This window comes from Prionailurus bengalensis, chromosome A3 (assembly GCF_016509475.1).
Source record: "Prionailurus bengalensis isolate Pbe53 chromosome A3, Fcat_Pben_1.1_paternal_pri, whole genome shotgun sequence".
In the NCBI taxonomy this organism is placed as follows: Eukaryota; Metazoa; Chordata; class Mammalia; order Carnivora; family Felidae; genus Prionailurus; species Prionailurus bengalensis.
Window position 1 is genome coordinate 24,222,324 of NC_057354.1, and position 18,109 is coordinate 24,240,432.

General features: G+C 46.7%; 1 protein-coding gene across 2 annotated transcripts in view; it reads right to left on the minus strand.

The window, feature by feature from the left end:
• MYH7B (myosin heavy chain 7B) overlaps positions 1 to 16,494 on the minus strand; it is a 42,234-nt gene extending 25,740 nt beyond the window's left edge. The window contains exon 1 of one of the 2 annotated variants that reach the window (XM_043604681.1): positions 16,363 to 16,490. The gene's annotated coding sequence lies outside the window, so the exon portion shown is untranslated. Of the gene's footprint in view, positions 1 to 16,362 lie in introns of both variants that reach the window. The other variant, XM_043604683.1, reaches the window with a different exon arrangement.
• Between the last annotated feature and the right edge of the window lie 1,615 nt (positions 16,495 to 18,109).

Genomic DNA, 18,109 nt, shown 5'->3' on the forward strand with positions numbered 1-18,109 from the left:
GTGTGTTCACTCTGTAAAACTAACTGAGCTGTACGTTCAAGATGTACCCACTTCACTGCATGTATGTTACACAAAAACTTTGTTAGAAATGCATGGCCAAATTTGGCAATATCTATTAAAATTACAAATGCCCAGACCTTTTTAGGAATTAATCCTATAGATACTCTCCAAGTTATGAAATGATACAGCTCTCCTTTGGGTGACATTTAGATTGTCCCCAGTCTTTTTGCCATTATAATCAGGGACACAGTGAATATTGCCATACAGTCTGAGTTTCTGCAAACTAAACACACCCTATTCAAGAAACAAATTACCAGCAACCCCTCTCTTTCATTCATCACTCCCTCACCTACCATCCTGACTTCTAATGTCACAGATTAGTTTCCAAAATTTCTATGAATGGAATCCTACATTATGTATTCCTTTCTTCTTTTTCTCCACATTATATTTGTGAGGACATCGTTCTGTTTCGATTCTCTTCATAGAACGTAGGTTGTTTCTGGCCTGCCTCCCCACCAACTAATGGGCAAGAGCTTGGTCTATATCCCCAGCACCTTACAGAATGCCTGCACACAGCAGAAAGTCAGTAAGTGTGTGCTGAGTAAGAGCATGAACCCAACTTGATAGATAGTTTAAGATTATAGGGTTTTGTTAGGCACCTGGGTGGCTCAGTCCTTAAGTATCTGACTTCAGCTCAGGTCACAATCTCACGGTTCATGAGTTCAAGTCCCACATTGGGTGAGCACAAGCCCCGCTTCAGGTAAAACACAAGCACCACTTCGGATGAACCCTGTTTCTCTCTCTCTCTCCCCCTGCCCCTCCTCCTGACATTCTCTCTCTCTCTGCCCCTTGCTCATTTGCGCCCCCTTTCTCTCTCCAAAAAAAAATTTTTTTTAAAGATTACAGGGTTTGGGGGCAACTGGATAGCTCAATCGGCTAAGCATCTGACTTGCTTTTGGCTCAGGTCATGATCTCACAGTTGATGGGTTCGAGCCCCACATCAGGCTCTGTGCTGACAGCTCTTCCCCATCTCTGCCCCTCCCCTGCTCACTCTGTCTCTCTCTCAAAAATAAACAAACACACAAACAAACAAACATTAAAGAAAAAGATTATAGGGTTTTCATCTCCTTATTTAGAGAAAGCCCAGAGGGTGGGAAAAACTCTGCTTGCTGTTTGAAGATGCTCAGAAAGCAGGGCCTTCTTTCTTAGGGCCTGAGCAATAGAATTAGCCTGGAGAATTAGAACCTCTAATGAGTCTAGCCTATACCAAATATAATGTGGGTCTGAATTCTAGAATTATCTGTTCAGTGTATAAACCTGGGGCTGAGAAACCAACCAAAAGAAATGGGTCTAGAACTGTAAGTTCACTTCTACTACACAGGGCACACCTTCCTGCTGAGATGAACACACAGACAAAAATGACGAAGCGATGGGGAAACCCAAGAGGCACCTAAGAGAGGCACGAAATGCCACAATCTGCAAGGACTTAAGGCACCAACCTTAAATATATGAAGAGCTGTCCTGTAGCATACGAAACCTGTGACTTGTGTGTCCTCAAGAGCAGGCCAGTGGGGTGGTTACAAGGAAGCAGAGTTTGGATACATACACAGAAAAGGGTCTTTTCATACTCAGAGCCTGTCAGCCATGGAAAAGGCTTCGTAGAAGAAAATGAGCCTGCTAACAGCAAGGAGGAATCAAGCAGAGGTTGCACAGGGCTTGAAGCTTTGGACTGGGCAACCTCTGAGATCTGCTCCAACTTTAGGATTCTAGGATTCTAGGATTTTAGAACCTCCGGAAGCTTCGTTTCTTCACCACCGCCCTCTCATCCCAACCAACCCACCCACTGAGTAGCCAGTGTAGACACTCCAAAGTCTTTCTTCCTCCCTTCTCTTCCCAACATTATGAGTACAGAGCCAGGACTATATGTACCTCAGTTTCGAATCCTGGTGTGTTAGAATCGGTATCACTAGAACCCTGAAGTGCTACAATCCAGGGGCAAAAGACTTGAGGCAAATATAACAAAATGTGTACAATGGTTTCTTAATTGTTCTCTGTACTTTCCTGTACCTTTTCTATTTCTCCCTGCCTGCCACCCTTTTCCCCAATTCCAGTTAAAGACAGCAGGGCATTGGGAATCAGGAGCATCAGGGCTGGAAGGGAAATCATCTCATCCAGACCCTCTGCTTAGCTGAGGACACAGAGGCCCTGATGGGGACAGAGGGAGCCTGGGCCAGACTCCAGGATCCCACTCCTGAGGTTAGCTCTCTACCCAAGCACACGGAAACCAGCAAAGGAGAAGGCAGCTATGGTGAGGACTGGCATGAAGGCAGCTGGGTCACCTGCAGCCTGGCCCGCGGTGTGGGGTGTCCACCCTCCTGGGCTTCAGAGACTCTCTCCAGAAATCGCTCTAAGAACCACGATCTTCAAGGGACTTAATTAAGATGCTGATAGTGCTAGGAAGGACTGTCGGGAAGGGCTCAGCCTCAGGCATTCCGGCCTCAGTGCTCCCAGGCCCCAGACCAGCCTGTGGCCACCCTCAAAGACAGCAATGCTGTAAATCCCCTATTTGCATCTCCCACAGAAAAGCCAAGGAACCTTGGGCCTGACTAGGAACAGAGTTGGGAAGGAGGAGCAGGATCCAGGGTAGAGAGTAAAGCGGTGAAAGATAGAGATAGGCAGCCTTAGGATATGGGGAGCTGGAGCCAAGCCAGACACCATGGCCTCCGCGTCCCCTGTTTCTCTCCATCAAAGGCCTCAGATAAGCACTTTTGTGGGGTCCTGGAGCTCACAGCTTAGTAGCAGCCAGAACTGGAGGCAGCTGCTGAGCTGGGGCTATTGGGGGAGATTCCCATGAGCAATGAGCTGATGGGGCAAAGCCCAAAAGGGACATACTACCTCTGACTTCTTTTCTTCTAGCCCAAAATGCCACTGGAGGAGCTGAGTATTGGAGAAAGCAAGGGCAGGTAGGGAGACAGAGAAGATAGGATTTGGGAGCCAGCCCCAACCGGAAATGTATCTGTCACCAATGCTCCTCAGTCCCTGGAAATCCTTGATAAAGACATTGAAGGACTCTGTTAAAATGCTACCTCAGCTGGGAGGATCACATAGATTCAGGTGAACATGCCTTCTATTCTGTGTCCAGGATGGGAACCCAATACTCTCTGTCCAGGAAAAGAAAGACACCCACAGGAGATGTCAGAATGGAGGGATGTGAAGGACAAAAGCAAGTCTGACACCCCGACGGACAAGGAGAGGGGCATGACAACCAGGTCCCTTCCCTCATAGAGTGGCAGTCAATGAACAAGCAGATACAGTTTCTAAGGTAATTCAAGATCGTGGCACAGGATATAAGGGCATTACGGTAACGCGGTGGAGGGTCATGGGGGTGGGGTATACAGTACTCAAGTTGGTCAAGGAGGTGGGGCTCTCTGAAGAGGTGACATTCAAGGTGAGACCTGAGGGACGAGAAGGAGCCATACAAAGAGCCAGAGGAAGAACATTCTGAGCAAAAGTAGTAGTAAATACAAAAGCTGTGAGGCAGAAAATAGCGTGGTGAGTTTGACGCCATCACAATGCTAGTGCCGCTGGAGCGGGAACAGGGGGAGAGTTTTATTTTATTTTTAATGTTTATTTATTTTTGAGACAGACACAGAGAGAGTGTGTGAGCGGGGAAGGGGCAGACAGAGAGGGAGACAGAGAATCCCAAGCAGGCTCCATGCTGTCAGCACAGAGCCGGATCTGATGCTTGAACTTACGAGTACTGAGATCATGACCTGAGTCAAAACCAAGAGGTGGATGCTTAACTGACTGAACCACCCAGGCACCCCTAGGGGGAGAGTTTTTTAAGGTAGGGTTACATAGGTAGGCATGAGCTGGATCACTGAGTCTTGTAGGATTTGAAAGGGACTCTGGACTCTATTATATAAAGTACAGCGGGAAGCTGTCGGGGCAAGAGAGTAAGTGGTCTGAGGTTTAATGATGACCACCCTGGCTGCCATACAGAGAACAGACTGGAATGCTGCAGGCAGAGCAGCAAGGAGGCAGTGGTCGTCCAGGTGAGAGGAGGGCACCAAAGGCAGAGGAGAGGGGACACAGAGCATGAGTCCTAACTCCAAGGCCAGAGCAGTCACACAGGTGGAGGCTTGGCCACAGGAGGCACACAGGGAAGGGAGGCCAGGTGGAGCAGCTGGGACTAGACTGAACGGCCTCAGAAGCCAGATTAGGGTTTAGCGTTCTTCTGCAGGAGTTGGGGAGCCATCAAAGGCATTTGTATTTTATGTTTCTCATCAAAGAGCTCTGAGCAAGGACATTTGACAGCATGGTCAGATTTATGTGTTCACAAGATCCTGGTGGCAGCTGGTGTGGAGGATGGACTGAAGGGGCGAGACCGGTGGCAGGAAGACTTACTTAGGAGGTGGCTGCCATAATAGTCTAAAAGCAAAGCAGTGAGGCCCTAGAGTGGGGCCCTCCCCTTGGCACCCTGTGGGTGGGGGGGGGCCCTGCTCATCCAAGGCTTGTCCCCCTCCTGGGGCCCTGGGCAGCTGCAGAGAGCCCGAGTGGGCCCCGGCTCTGATGCCTGAGCAGAAAATAGGATGAGGGCTGCCAAAAGGCATCAGGGGTGTTTATCCGGAGGAGAGATGCCTCAACGTGGTAAAAGGTTACTTGGTGGGGGGGGGACGTGGGGGGGGACCAGCTGTCCCCCATCCTCACAAAGGACAAACAAAGGAGGGGACTGTGGCTTCAGCTGCATCAAGAGGGAGGGAAGTTAGACACACGGTTGGGGGGGGGGGGACGTCCTGAGGGGCATCAGAGGTTAAAAGGACCTTTAGTGATCATGCAAACCAACTCTCTCATTGAACGGCTAAGGAAACTGAGGCACAGAAGAAGCGGATCCTTGCCCAAGGTCACATAGTGAATTAGATCTACGACTAGACTCAGCAGCACAAACTCTCCCTTTCAGAGACCCCAGGGGCCTCCTGGATCACTCCTGACTGCCCTACCTCAGACTGCCCTAGAAGAGTCTGGGGTGTGGTTGCCCCAGAGAGAAATGTGCATGTGTCACCCTCCTGGAGATAAACAGATGGACAGAAAGACCTCGATGCTGGACTGAAGTGGTCTGGACCCTAGCACAGGCTCTGGTCTGGGGCTCTGATTTGTTGTATCCTGGAGTTCAATCTTTGCCTTAGGCCCTCACTGTCTAGATAGCTCTCTCTCTCTGCCTCTGCCCACACTCCCAACCAGTCTCTGTGTTTTTAGCATGAGGTGGGAGTCTCTTGTATCTCTCATGGGTCTTGGTCCTTCTTTGTCACCCTGTCGTTCTCTGCCCTCTGAGACTCTGTATTTCTTTGTCTTGACCTCTGACTCAGTCTCTCTAGAGCTGGGCTGGACTGGGCCAACCTCCCACCCCCAGTGGGCCCTCACTGGTAGAGTGCCCCCATGTAGACAATGCTCGGGCCCAATGCCCAGGCTGGAACAGGTGACAGCAGCTGTGGATCTATCTATAGCTCCCTTGCCCTTCAATTGTTCCCAACTTCAAACAATGGCTGGGCCCTGGATTATAGACACCCCCCACCAGACTTGCTGAAATGGATCCTAGGGGGCAGGGGATGAGAATCACGAGGCCCACATCGTGATCTCTTGTAAGTATCTATCTCTGTGTGGACCTCCATGTTCCACTTATAGCTCTGGGCTAGAAGGCCTTTCAGCTCAGAGGCTGTGTGAGTAAACAATCAATGGATAAGGGAGAAAAGTATGTGCAAACAGCAGGCCTGTACTTGGACACGTGGGTGTGTGTGTGACGTGTGTTTCCCTCCTCCTGCTTTGGTTGACAGACACATGTGGACACTGGGGTGCCAGTTCCGTGAGGGCAAAGACCTAATCTTTTTTATTCTCTGCTGTATCCCAGCCTGAACCTGGCCATGGTGAGTGTTCAATGTACATTTCTTTTTTTTTTTTTAATATTTTTTTGAGAGAAAGAGAGAGCACGTGCACACACGTGAGAGCAGGGGAGGGAGAGAGGGAGAAAGAGAATCCTAAATAGGCTGCACGCCCAAGGCATAGCCAGATCTCAAAACTGTGAGATCATGACCTGAACCGAAATCAAAAGTTGGACACTTAACGGACTGAGCCACCCAGGCATCTCTCAATATACATTTCTTACCTTGGCCCTTAGGGAGAGTAAGGGGGTGCTATGTAGTGACAGGGCTCAAGCATGAGAGGCAGTATAGGATAGTGATGAAGAACACCTTAAAGTCAGACTGCCCGGGATTGAATCCTGGCTCTGCCAATTACCAGCTCTGAAATCTTGGGAAATTATTTAACCTCTGAACAATGGAAAATCATAAAAAAGACCTACCACAACACAGGATTCTGATGAACACTATATGAGTTATAACATCTGAAGTGCTTAGTTACAATAGTGCATGCCAGAATAAAGACTCAGTAAATTACTGTTCTTTACAACGTATATCATTAAGTGAAAAAAGCAAGGGGCAGAAGAATGGATGGGATGTGCTATCGCTCATGCAAAAATGGGGGGATAGAAGAGTCACGTATTTACGTGCCTACCTATGGAGGGACCACCTTTGCTGGTAAGAGCGGTGGCCTCTGGAGAGGGGAATAGGCGGCTGAGGGCTAGGGAAGGGAGGGAGACTGATTTTTTTCTTGGTTACTCTTTTATACTTTTGAATTTTGAATCATGGGTATATATTATCTAGTTCTTAAGGATTCGCTAAACGAATAAGGTTCACTTCCAACATGATCCTTGAAAAAGCAAGCTCCTATTCTGTGCCAATGGGGAAGGCCTGGTGAGGGCCAGTCCTCAGGGTATGGGCTCATTGACCTCAGCCCTGGGTCTGAGTCTATGGGTCACCCTCTTTCCTCCAGCCCAATAGCAGGCAAGACACATCCATGCAAAACCATCCCAGAGCAAATGGTAAGCCAGAAGGGAGGCTTTCCAGTTTCTAGGCCAAGCAGCAGCAGAGGTGGCAGGGGCGGTGGAAACAGGCTCCTGCCCTCTTCCCTGGCCCCAGACCCCAACTCTTCAGCCCAAGCTATTCTTAGAGGCTAGATAATGCCAGCAGTTGCTGCTGCTCAGATTAGCCTCCAGAACCACTAGCACTGACAGTCCCAGTGCTACCTGCACCCCCTGGTGTGCTGGCCTCTCTGCCAGGTGTGGGCATCCTGCTGCTCTATCCTCTGCACTGCAGAGCCACACATATTCCGGCCACCACAGGTAGGTGAGGGGACTGGGTAGTAGTCTCCTGCAAGACTCCCCTTGCCAGGCAGCTGGGTGGAACAGAAAGGGTCAGAGTGAGGGGTATCATCGTGCTGATAGATATTCTGGCCCAACCACAGGTTCCAAACTATGCTTAGAATATGAATGGGTCTATGGACACAGGCTAGACCGAAGAGCTGGAGTGAAGGGAGGGCAGAAATAATAGCATGGAGGGGGCCTGTGTAGAGGAGGGAAAAAGCCAAAAATAGGTCTAGGGAAGAGATGGCAGAAGAGGGTCTGATAGCACTAGCTCTAGAGCAGACTGTCCAGGTCTGTATTCTACTTGCTATGTGACCTTGAGCAGGTCTCTTTTCCTCCTGGAGCTTCAATTTCCATTGTAAAATGGGCATAACCTTATTTCATTTGGTTGTAAAGCAGAGTCAATTATATAATGTATATAAAGAGCTTAGCCTCTGACTGCCATACGTAAGCACATATAAATGTTTGGTGATTTTATCATTAGCTCCATAAGGGCAGTGATGTTTCTTTTTTTCAGCTTTGCACCTGCAGGCACTAGACTGGCACACATTAGGAATGCCTCTTCAAGTCCTTGCTCTGCTATTTACAAGCTAAGTGACCTTGAGCAAGTTACTTAACCTCTCTGAGCCTTGGGTTCCTTCTCTGCAAAATGGATATATAAAGAATACCTCCCTTATAAATGTTGCTGAGAGAAATAAAGAAACCAAAGTGCTTATCCCAGAGTAAGAGGTCAGCAATGTGAACACATGATCCCTGTGAGTACATGTATGTTGGGGTAGTCTGGTGGAGGAGCCTTGGGTCTCCCATTCTGGGGACAGAATTTGAAGCAGTGTTCAGGGCAGCCAACATTCTGGAAGAGATATCCTAGTGGGCCTAACAGGTGGAAACAAAGTCCCAGAATCTTGTAAGACCACAGCCATACTACCCCTCAAATCCTATGCCACAGTCCAGGCCCTCCCTAGGATCTCAGGATCAGAACAGGTTTATCTCAGCCAGGGTCAACTTCCCATTTAGTTGAGTATAACAAACACTCTCTGATGCCCCCCAGATTGGGACTGGTTCTGGTCTTGTTCCCAAGGTCCAGGAGTCTGTCTAGGAGAGGAGACAGTCATGGAGGAGGCACAGAGAGTTTGTAACAATTGATACAGGACATCCCAGGGGAGGGGCAACCTGGTGGAGTAGAGAATGAAGGAGGAACATCTGTCCTTCTCAGAAGACCAAACAGAGGTGGAGTGGGAGGAGTGGGAGTGGGTTGTGGCTCTGCCCTTGCCCTTATGATAGTGGTGTCAGCTCAGGAGGTGAAGGACAGAGAGGCTCAAAGAATTAAGCTCAGAAACCAACCCAATGGGCCTACCCTGGGTCTCTTGAAGTGTTTAGGGTAACCCTGCACTCCTCCACATCTCAGGGAATACTGCCCACCTCTCTGTGGAGCTGGACTTTGCTAACTTAAGGGCAAAAAGCCTCCTTGGACATAGCCCTTGGGATTTTTTTTAAGTTTATTTATTTCTTTGGAGGGGGGGCATATGCACATGCAAGTGGGGGAGAGGCAGAGAGAAAGAATCCCAAGCAAGCTCCACACTGACCTGAGCCGAGATCAAGAATCAGATGCTTAACCAACTGAGCCGCCCAGGCGCCCTAGCCCTCAGGATTTTTTATATGGGTTGAGAATGCTGTCTTACAAATATCTCTATTGTCCTGCCAATACTTTGGACCTTAAATTTCATTTTTAATTGAAATTTCTTTTAGGTAATTACATATTCACAATTATAAGAAACAATACAGAGAGATCACCTGTATTGACATTGATACTATCCCCCAAGTTCATTCAAGTTTTCCCAGTTTTACATATACATGTGTGTATGTGTGTGTGTATTAAGTTCTATACAATTTTATCACCTGTATATGTTCACAGATCCACCACTACAGTTAATATTCTGAAGAGTTCCAACAAAAGACACCCTCCTCCTTCCCATCCTTAACCCATCCAAAATTAACCTCCAATCTGTTCTCCATTTCTAAAATTGTCAATTCAGGGGCGCCTGGGTGGCTCAGTTGGTTAAGAGTCCGACTTTGGCCTAGGTCATGATCTCGCGGTTACCGAGTTCAAGCCCTGAGTCAGGCTCTGTGCTGACAGCTCAGAGCCTGGAGTCTGTTTCAGATTCTGTGTCTCCCTCTCTCTCTCTCTGCCCTTCCTTCATTCATGCTCTCTCTCTCAAAAATAAATGAACATTAAAAAAATTTTTTTTACTTGTCAATTAAAAAATGTTACATAAATGAAATCATACAGTATGTAACTTTTTAAGATTCACTTTGTTCACTCAGCATAATTCCCTGGAGATTAATCCAAGTTGTTGCCTACATCAGTGATGTGTTCCTTTCTGTTACTGAGTAGTATTCCATATTATGGATGTGCCACAGTTTGTTAAAATTTTACCTGTTGAAGGATACCTGGACAGCCCTCAGTCTGAGGTGTTATCTTATCACCTGCATCCTAGGAGGCCAGGGTCACCCACATCCTCCAAATTCTTGTTCCACCTGTCCAGGGACTTCTTGAGACCTGGAAATGGGCAGATCCCACTCTGCACCCCAGCAGCCAGCTCAGGACTTGGCACAGAAGAGGTGCCCATGAGTGCCTGCTAAATGGGCCATGTCCACTGGGCTGGGGCACCTGCCTCTCAAGAACCATCTTTTCCAGGGGGCCTCTCACTCTGCTCCCTGTTGCCCTTTCCACACCAGGCCCAGTGGATTTCATAACTCATGTTTCTCACCCACCCAGGCCTGGACAAGCCTCTCCTTTCTTTGATCTCTTGGGTTTAGCTGAGCCAGGCGAATGATATAGCACAGTGCTTACAAGTTCTGGAGTCAGACTGAGTGAAAACCCTCAGTTACTCTGTCTCTTTGAGTTACCCTGTTTGTCATCTGTAAAGCAGGAATACTAATAGCACCTACTTCATTGGAATTAAGTGAGATAATACTCATAAAAAAGGCACAATGCCTCACACATAAGTGTTTAATAAATGATCATTGCTATTCTTCTTCTTACTATCCTTTTCATCATTCCCAAACTCAGTAGAATAAACAAGAAAAATACATACCACCAATATCAAGACTATGAGAAGGTTAAAAAAAAAAAAAAGGTCATTCCTAGACTATGGGACCTCATTCTGATCCTTCTCTCTCTCCAGCTCCTTCCCTTCTTGGTGAAATGGAAGGGCAGGACTACAGCCTCCCCCTGGAGAGAGGCTCCCATTACTGGTGTCAAGGTGACAATTGCCTTCTCCCATTTATAGGGTTGTCAGTCTCACCCAACACTTCCTAGCTCCAGAGTCTCCCTATAACAGCCAGCGCAGTGTAGGCCCAGAGCCCTGCCATCATCTAGCCACAAGCAGGGTCACAGGGTCATCTCCTCAAAGAGCTGCCTCTATTCTGCTTTTGTGTGCACCTGCCAATCCAACCATGCAAATATTTACTGAAAAAGAAACTTTGCTATTAATCTGGGAAACTCCAACAAAGTGTCATTTCACACCCACTAGACTGGCAAAAACAAAAAAGCCTGACAATACTGAGTCTTACTGAGGATACAATTCTAATACAACAAGGGCAATTCTAATACATCGCTGGCAAGAGTGCAAATTTATAAAACCACTTAAAAGAGATATTTGGCATTATCTAGGAAATCTGAATATGCTCCTGACCTTCAACACACTGCACAAGGAGGCACATTTTAGATGGTTTATCATTTGTAACAGCAAAATACTAGAGACAACCCAAGAGACCACTCACAGGAGGAAAGGTAAATAAAGTGTGGTTTTTATGCAGCGAACCTATACAGCAGTGAAAACAAATGAACTAGTTACCCTGATCAAATGGATGACTCTCCCAACATAAGGCTGAAGTGACAGCAAGCTGCACAAGAATGTAAACAATGTTACCATTTAAAGTCCAAAAAACAGAAAAAATTGTATCAAATAATGTTTAGAAACACACACCTAGTAAAAGGATTAAAAATGCATAGGACCTACCTCACACCATATACAAAAACGAACTAAAAATGAATCAATGACCTACATGTAAGAGTGAAAACTATAAAACTCTAAGAAGATATAGGTACAAATCTTCACGATTTTGGATTAGGCAATGGTTTCTTAGATATGATACTCAAAGCACAAGCACCAAAGGAAAAACAGATAAACTGGACTTCCTCAAAATGAAAAACATTTGTACTTCAAAGGACACTGTCAAGGGGCATCTGGGTGGCTCAGTCTGACTCTTAATTTCAGCTCAGGTCATGATCCGAGGGTTGTGGAATTAAGCCCGGCATTGGGCTCCATGCTGAGTGTGGAGCCTTCTTGGGATTCTCTATCTCCCCCACCTGTCCCTCTCCCCCACTTGTGCACTCTCTCAAATTAAAAAAGAAAAAAAAAAAAGGGACACTATGAACAAATCAAAAAGACAATCCAGAGAATGGGAGAAACTACTTGCAAATCATGTATCTGATCAGGGTCTAAGATCCAGAATATATGAAGAATTCTTATAACTCAACAATAAAAAGACAACTGAAATTAAAAATGCACCCTCTCTTTTATTAAGTGAAAGAGAAACTGAGTCAAAAAGCAGTCTAGGAGGGGTACTTGTGTGGCTCAGGTGGTTAAGCATCTTGATTTCAGCTCAGGTCATGATCTTGCAGTTTGTGGGTTCGAGCCCCACATCGGGCTCCATGCTCGCAGCAAAGAGCCTGCTTGGGATTCTCTCTCTCCCTCTCTCTCTCTCTCTCTCTGCCCCTCCTCTGCTCATGGTCCCTCTCTCTCTTTCTCTCTCTCTCTCAAAATAAATAAATAAACTTAAAAAAAAAAGTAATTTAGGAGTAGAATGGTGGTTGCCTAGGACTGGTTGGGAGAGGGGAACGGGGAATTATTGTTCAATGGGTACAGAGCTTCAGTTGGGGAAGCTGAAAAAGTTGCTGAAGCAGATGGTGGCAATATCTGCACAACAATGCGAATGCCACCGAACTGTACACTTAAGTGGCTAAAATGGCAAATTTTATGTATATTTAGCTATAATAAATTTTTTAAGTAAAACAAAATTAGGCAAAAGATGTGAATAGACAAAGGAGATAAACAAATAGCCGATAAGCACATGAAAACATGCTCAGTATCATCAGTCACTAGGGAAATGCAAATTGAAACCACAAGTGACACTACCTCACACCCACTGGGATGGTCAGAATCAAACAGCCAGGCAGGAACACGTGGTAAGAATGTAAAAATTGGAACTCTCAGACATTGCTGGTGGGAATGTAAAATAGTGCAGCCACTCCGGAAAACAGTCTGGCAGTTCCTCAAAAAGTTCAATAGAGAGGGGCGCCTCGCTGGCTCAGTCAGAAAAGCATGTGGCTCTTGATCTCAGGGTCGTGAGTTGGGAGTCCCACATGGGGTATAAAGATTACCTAAATTAAAAAAACAAACAAACAAAAAACAACTTGGGGGAAAAAAAAAGGTCAACATAGAATTACCCTGCGAGCCAGCAAGTCCACTCCTCGGTCTATTCCCAAGATAATTAAATACAGCCCCACAAAAACCTGTACATGAATGTTCACAGCACCTTCATTCATAATAGCCAAAAAGTAGAGACAACCCAAACGTCCACCAACTGGCGGAGGTGCACAATGTGGTGTATCCACACAACGGAATACTGGTACACGCTACAACACGGATGAGCCTTAAAGACATAATGGTAAGTGACGCAAGCCAAATGCAAAAGGCCATCTACAGGAGTCTGTTTATATGAAATGTCCAGAATAGGCAAGTCCATAGACACATGACGCAAATTAGTGACTGCCAGGGGTTGGAGTGGAGGAATGGGGAGGTGACTGCTAACGGGTATGGGGCTTCTTTTGGTGTAATGGAAAAGTTCTGGACTTAGAGAGTGGTATTGGTTGTGCAATCTTGTGAACATACTAATAACCACTGAATTGTATACTTAAAAAGGTTGGATTTTATGGCATATGAATTATAGCTCAATAAAAAATTACATAGAATAAACAAAAAATTTAGGGGAGCCTTTATTCCTGAGGGATTACAGTTGTGGAGGAACACGAGGCCTTCAGCTATATTAGCAATGTTTTACTTCATAAGCTGGGGGGTGGGAATACGGGTGTTTGTTATACTAATCTGTATATCCTTCTTAATGTTTCATCATAAATAAAATTTAGAAGTATTTACTGAGTGTCGACCTGGACCAGGGCTACCTGGGTGGTTTAATGGTGGGTAAAATCAGATCTCATCCTGCCCAAAAGTAAGTGGGTAAGGATAAGCAGTAAGTGGAAAAGAAGGGCTGTAAGTAAGTCATCTCTCCTTTCTGGGCTTCTGTTTTCTCATGGATTATTTTATTTTAAATGTTTATTTGAGAGAGAGAGAGAGAGAGAGAGAGAGAGAGAGAGAATGAGCTGAGGAGGGGCAGAGAGAGGTGGGGACAAAGTATCCGAAGCAGGCTCTGAGTTGACAGCAGAGAGCCTGATTCAGGACTCGAAATTACAAACCACGAGATCATGGTATCAGCTGAAGTTGGCCACTCAATAGACTGAACCACTCAGGAGCCCCTATTTTATTTTATTTTTAAAGTAATTTCTGGGGGCCTGGGTGGCTCAGTTGGTTGAGCGACTACTTCAGCTCAGGTCATGATCTCACAGTTCGTGGGTTTGAGCCCCATGTCAGGCTCTGTGCTGACAGCTCAGAGCCTGGAGCCTGCTTCGGAGTCTGTGTCTCCCCCATCTCCCTGTTCCTCCCCTGCTCGTTCTCTGTCTCTGTCTCCCCAAAATAAATAAGCATTAAAAAAATTTTTTTTATTTAAAAAAAAAATTTTTTTTTCAACGTTTATTTATTTTTGGGACAGATAGAGACAGAGCTTGAACGGGGGAGGGGCAGAGAGAGAGGGAGACACAGAATCGGAAACAGGCTCCAGGCTCTGAGCCATCAGCCCAGAGCCTGATGCGGGGCTTGAACTCCCGGACCGCGAGATCGTGACCTGGCTGAAGTCGGACGCTTAACCGACTGCGCCACCCAGGCACCCCCCAAAAAAAAAAAATTTTTTTTTAAGTAATCTCTACACCCAACTTGGGGCTTGAACTTACAACCCTGAGATCCCGAGTCACATGCTCTACTGACTGAGCCAGCAGGGCACCCCTCCTCATGGATGAAATGACAGCTGGACTAGAATCTTGTTAGTAGAAAGTCTCTGAGGGTCCTGGGGGCTGAGGAGTGTCTCTCCCCTTTATCAGACCACAGTTTCAAGAACTGCTTATGCACGATGAGAGCACAGGCCTGGAGTCAGCCCTGGTGTCATCAATCACTGCAAGTGGGCCTAATGCAAAGCCCAGCTGAGTCTCTATTTCTTCTTGGTAAAAGAGGGACAGTAACTTCTCCCTCTCGGGATTACCATGGGGTGTAAATGAGATAACACATATAACGTGTCCAGGACAGGCCTGGCACACAGTAAATCCTCAACACATGGGAGAGTCCTCACTTTGATTCCACAGGCATTTCCTGAGCAGCAGTGCTGGGCCAGGTCTGTACTAGGGCTAAAAGACAGAGGAATTCCACCGAATGGCCAAGCAATGGCCCCCCGCCAGGTGGGGAGACAGCCCCATAAACAACAATACCAGGCAGGGTGATGTCATTGCTAAAAAGAGACAGCAGCCATGCACGCACAGAGCAGGCCATGTGCAACGCAGACCCCGGGACGGGCAGAGATGTCCCAATCGAGAGGCCTAGTAGGGGCTTGGAGAGAGGCCCTCACCGTGGGAAAGACACATACCAACTGAAGGCACTGGCCTCCATTCACACTGCAGTGCAGCCTTCCTAGTGTCTTTTCAGTGAATTCAGACTCAACTGTTCCCACAAATCCCAAGAGCAGAGACTGCAATAGATTCAAAAGTCAGCTTTAGGAAGCCTGTGCACATATGGGAGCACAGTGGCTAACCGTGGGAGGCTGCATGATCTCTGGCAAGTCAGGGCACATAAAAAGTGATATAACTGGAAAGCCATTAACCAAATATCTGGCACTTGGTGAACAGATTAATAAAGATTAATTATAGTTAGGGAAAAAAATACATTCCATTTTCAAAGTGAGGGCAGTGGGATTCAGAGAAGTGAGAAGGCTTGCTTGCCCATAGTTACACTGCTAGCTTTGGAGGCAGGATTTGAACTCAGGTCTGACACATCAAAGGCTCAGTGCCTCATAATCTCCCTCTGTTACAGAATCTTCAGGAGGCTCTCTGTAGTCCACTAAATGGAATCTAACCTTGCTGTGGAGAGGGGAACTAACAAAGGTTTGGGGCCAGAGAGACCTCAGGCAAGTTCCCCAATCCTGGGTTCCTTGATCTGGGACCCCTGAGTGGGCTCAGGGAGGTTTGTGAATTCCTCCACACGGTGTGCCAAAAGATTGTGTCTAATGGAGATTCTCAAAGGAGAATTCTCAAAGGCTTGTTACCTCAAAAGTAACAAGCCACTGACTTGGCCTCACTTGGCATGTTTTCTTACCTACCCAAAGGAGATACAGTACCTACGTTGAAAAGCTGCGAGGGCATTAAATGAAGTAGTTTATGAAAAGTACCCAAAACATCCTAAGCTTCCACCTATGTTGGTTTCCCTGCCTTTCTCCCTCCCCAGCTTATTTCTATCATTTAGCAAACGATATTGACGATCTACTATGGAGCAGATATCACTCCAGGTGCTGGTGGTAAAGTGGTGAACAGGACAGATAGTGTCCCTGTTCTTATGGAACTCACATGGTGGAGAGAAACAGACAAAATTAGTAATTTCAGATACTAGTAAGAGCTGTGAAAAATATATATATACCGATGGGGTGGGAATGGCATCTGAGGAGGAAACATGTGAATGACAAGAAGTCAGTTATGCCAAGATTTAGGGGCAAAGCCTCAGGGCAAAGGGAGCACAAAGACAAAGCCTCACTTGTAAGATGCTTGGCCAAGAGCCCCTCACACTCCCACACCTTACTCCCTGCACCACAAACTAGGTCCCCTTGAACAAGTCACATAACTTCTAAGACTCAGCTGCCACATCTACAAAATGGGAAGAAAGACACCTTACCTGCCACAATGTGAGGGGACTCAGTCAGAGGGCTGTTAAGGTCTGGGATCTTCCCCAAGTCTCACCAATAGACACCTGATACACGTCATTTGGCACCCATCTTGGAGGAGGGGAACCTGCAGAGAACCCTGGGTGATGATTTTTTATTTTAATTTCATGCTGCACTAGAAATAGTTTCCTTTGTTCCTGGTGAACATGATGGACTTTTCCTGCCACCCGGGGCCTTTTATAGTAACTGCTGCTTCGGGCTCTTCCTCAGGTATAAAAGCAGACAAAGGAAGGACATCATGGAAACACTGTCCTGCCCATAACCAGACCACCTATCCCTTCCCTCCCCCCAAGAAGATTGGAGGACTCAGCCTGTCCTGCAGACAGAGGGTGTACAAGCTTTATTTAAGGAGGTGGAAACATCCTGGCCCCTGGGTTGGGCCACCGATTTATAATTAGTTGTAGTTCTCCCTCCTAAATGTCTCTTTAACCTGTCCCCTTCTCTCCATCTCCTCATTGCCGCGCACCTTAACTCCCTCTGAGCATGCTTTCTGGCCTTAGTCTCCCCACTTCCAAACCATTTGCCACACTGTAGCCAGCACCTAACAAAAAATCGACCAGGTCTTTCCCCTGCTTAAAATCCTTAGACAGCTTGGGGTGCCTGGGTGGAACAGTCGGTTAAGCATCTGACTTCGGCTCAGGTCATGATCTCACGGTCTGTAAGTTCAAGCCCCACATCGGGCTCTGTGCTGACAGCTCAGAGTCTGGAGCCTGCTTCAGATTCTGTGTTTCCCTCTCTCTCTGCCCCCTCCCTTGCTCACGCTCTGTCTCTCTCAAAAATAAATTAACATTAAAAAAAAAATTTTTTTAAATCCTTAGCTCCCCATCATTCACTGGAAAAATGCCAAACTTCTTAACCTGGCATCCAAGGCTCCCTCGCCAAGAATGAGCTCCTAACAGCCTGATCAACTCCCAGGCCCTCCTCAGTATCTATATCAAACTCCTCAATGTCTCTAAAATGAGCCTAGCCACACTTTGAATTATTTGCCTTTGCGGTTTCTGTTCCTGCTACTTGGAACACTGTCCCCATTCCTGCCTCTTAACTCCACCCTTACTTCTTTCACTGCTTACACATTCCTACCTAGCCCTCCAGACTCCAAAGCCCTCCCTGATTCCCCAGAAAAGCACTGTTTACCGGTCTACCTTCTTAATCAGATGTGAAAGCTGGGGTTCTCTCTTAGTTATTGTTAACTTCCCAGAGCTTGGACTGATCAGTTCAGGTTACTTTAACTTAAAAATTCATATCAGGTGCTTCACATTGAGAAGATCCTATCACAATCCGGAAAGAAGGAACAGTTAAAGAACTGGAGGGCTGCCAAAAGGTAAGATAAGAATAGGGATAAAGAATCTGCATTCTCAAAAAGTGCCCCAGATCCTGATGCAAATGATATTGGGCATTTTGATATACAATGCGTCACCCTCCAACGTTCCCAAGTTAAAAATTGCTGGAAAAATGAAAATACTTTCCTTTACCTCTACAGCTTTTCGGCAGCTGTCCCGAGGTTAGAGAAATCAGGTGGGCTTTTATGGGACTCAGCTGGGTGTAAAACAGAACCCTGGGTTCCAACACTGGCTCGACCCCTAACGTGCTAAGGTACCCTGCGCTGGGGTCTCTGTCCCTTTTCTGGGCCTCCCTTATCACACCTACCCCCACCATGTGTCCCTGAGGCAGTGACTGCCCCATTCTGGGTATCAGTTT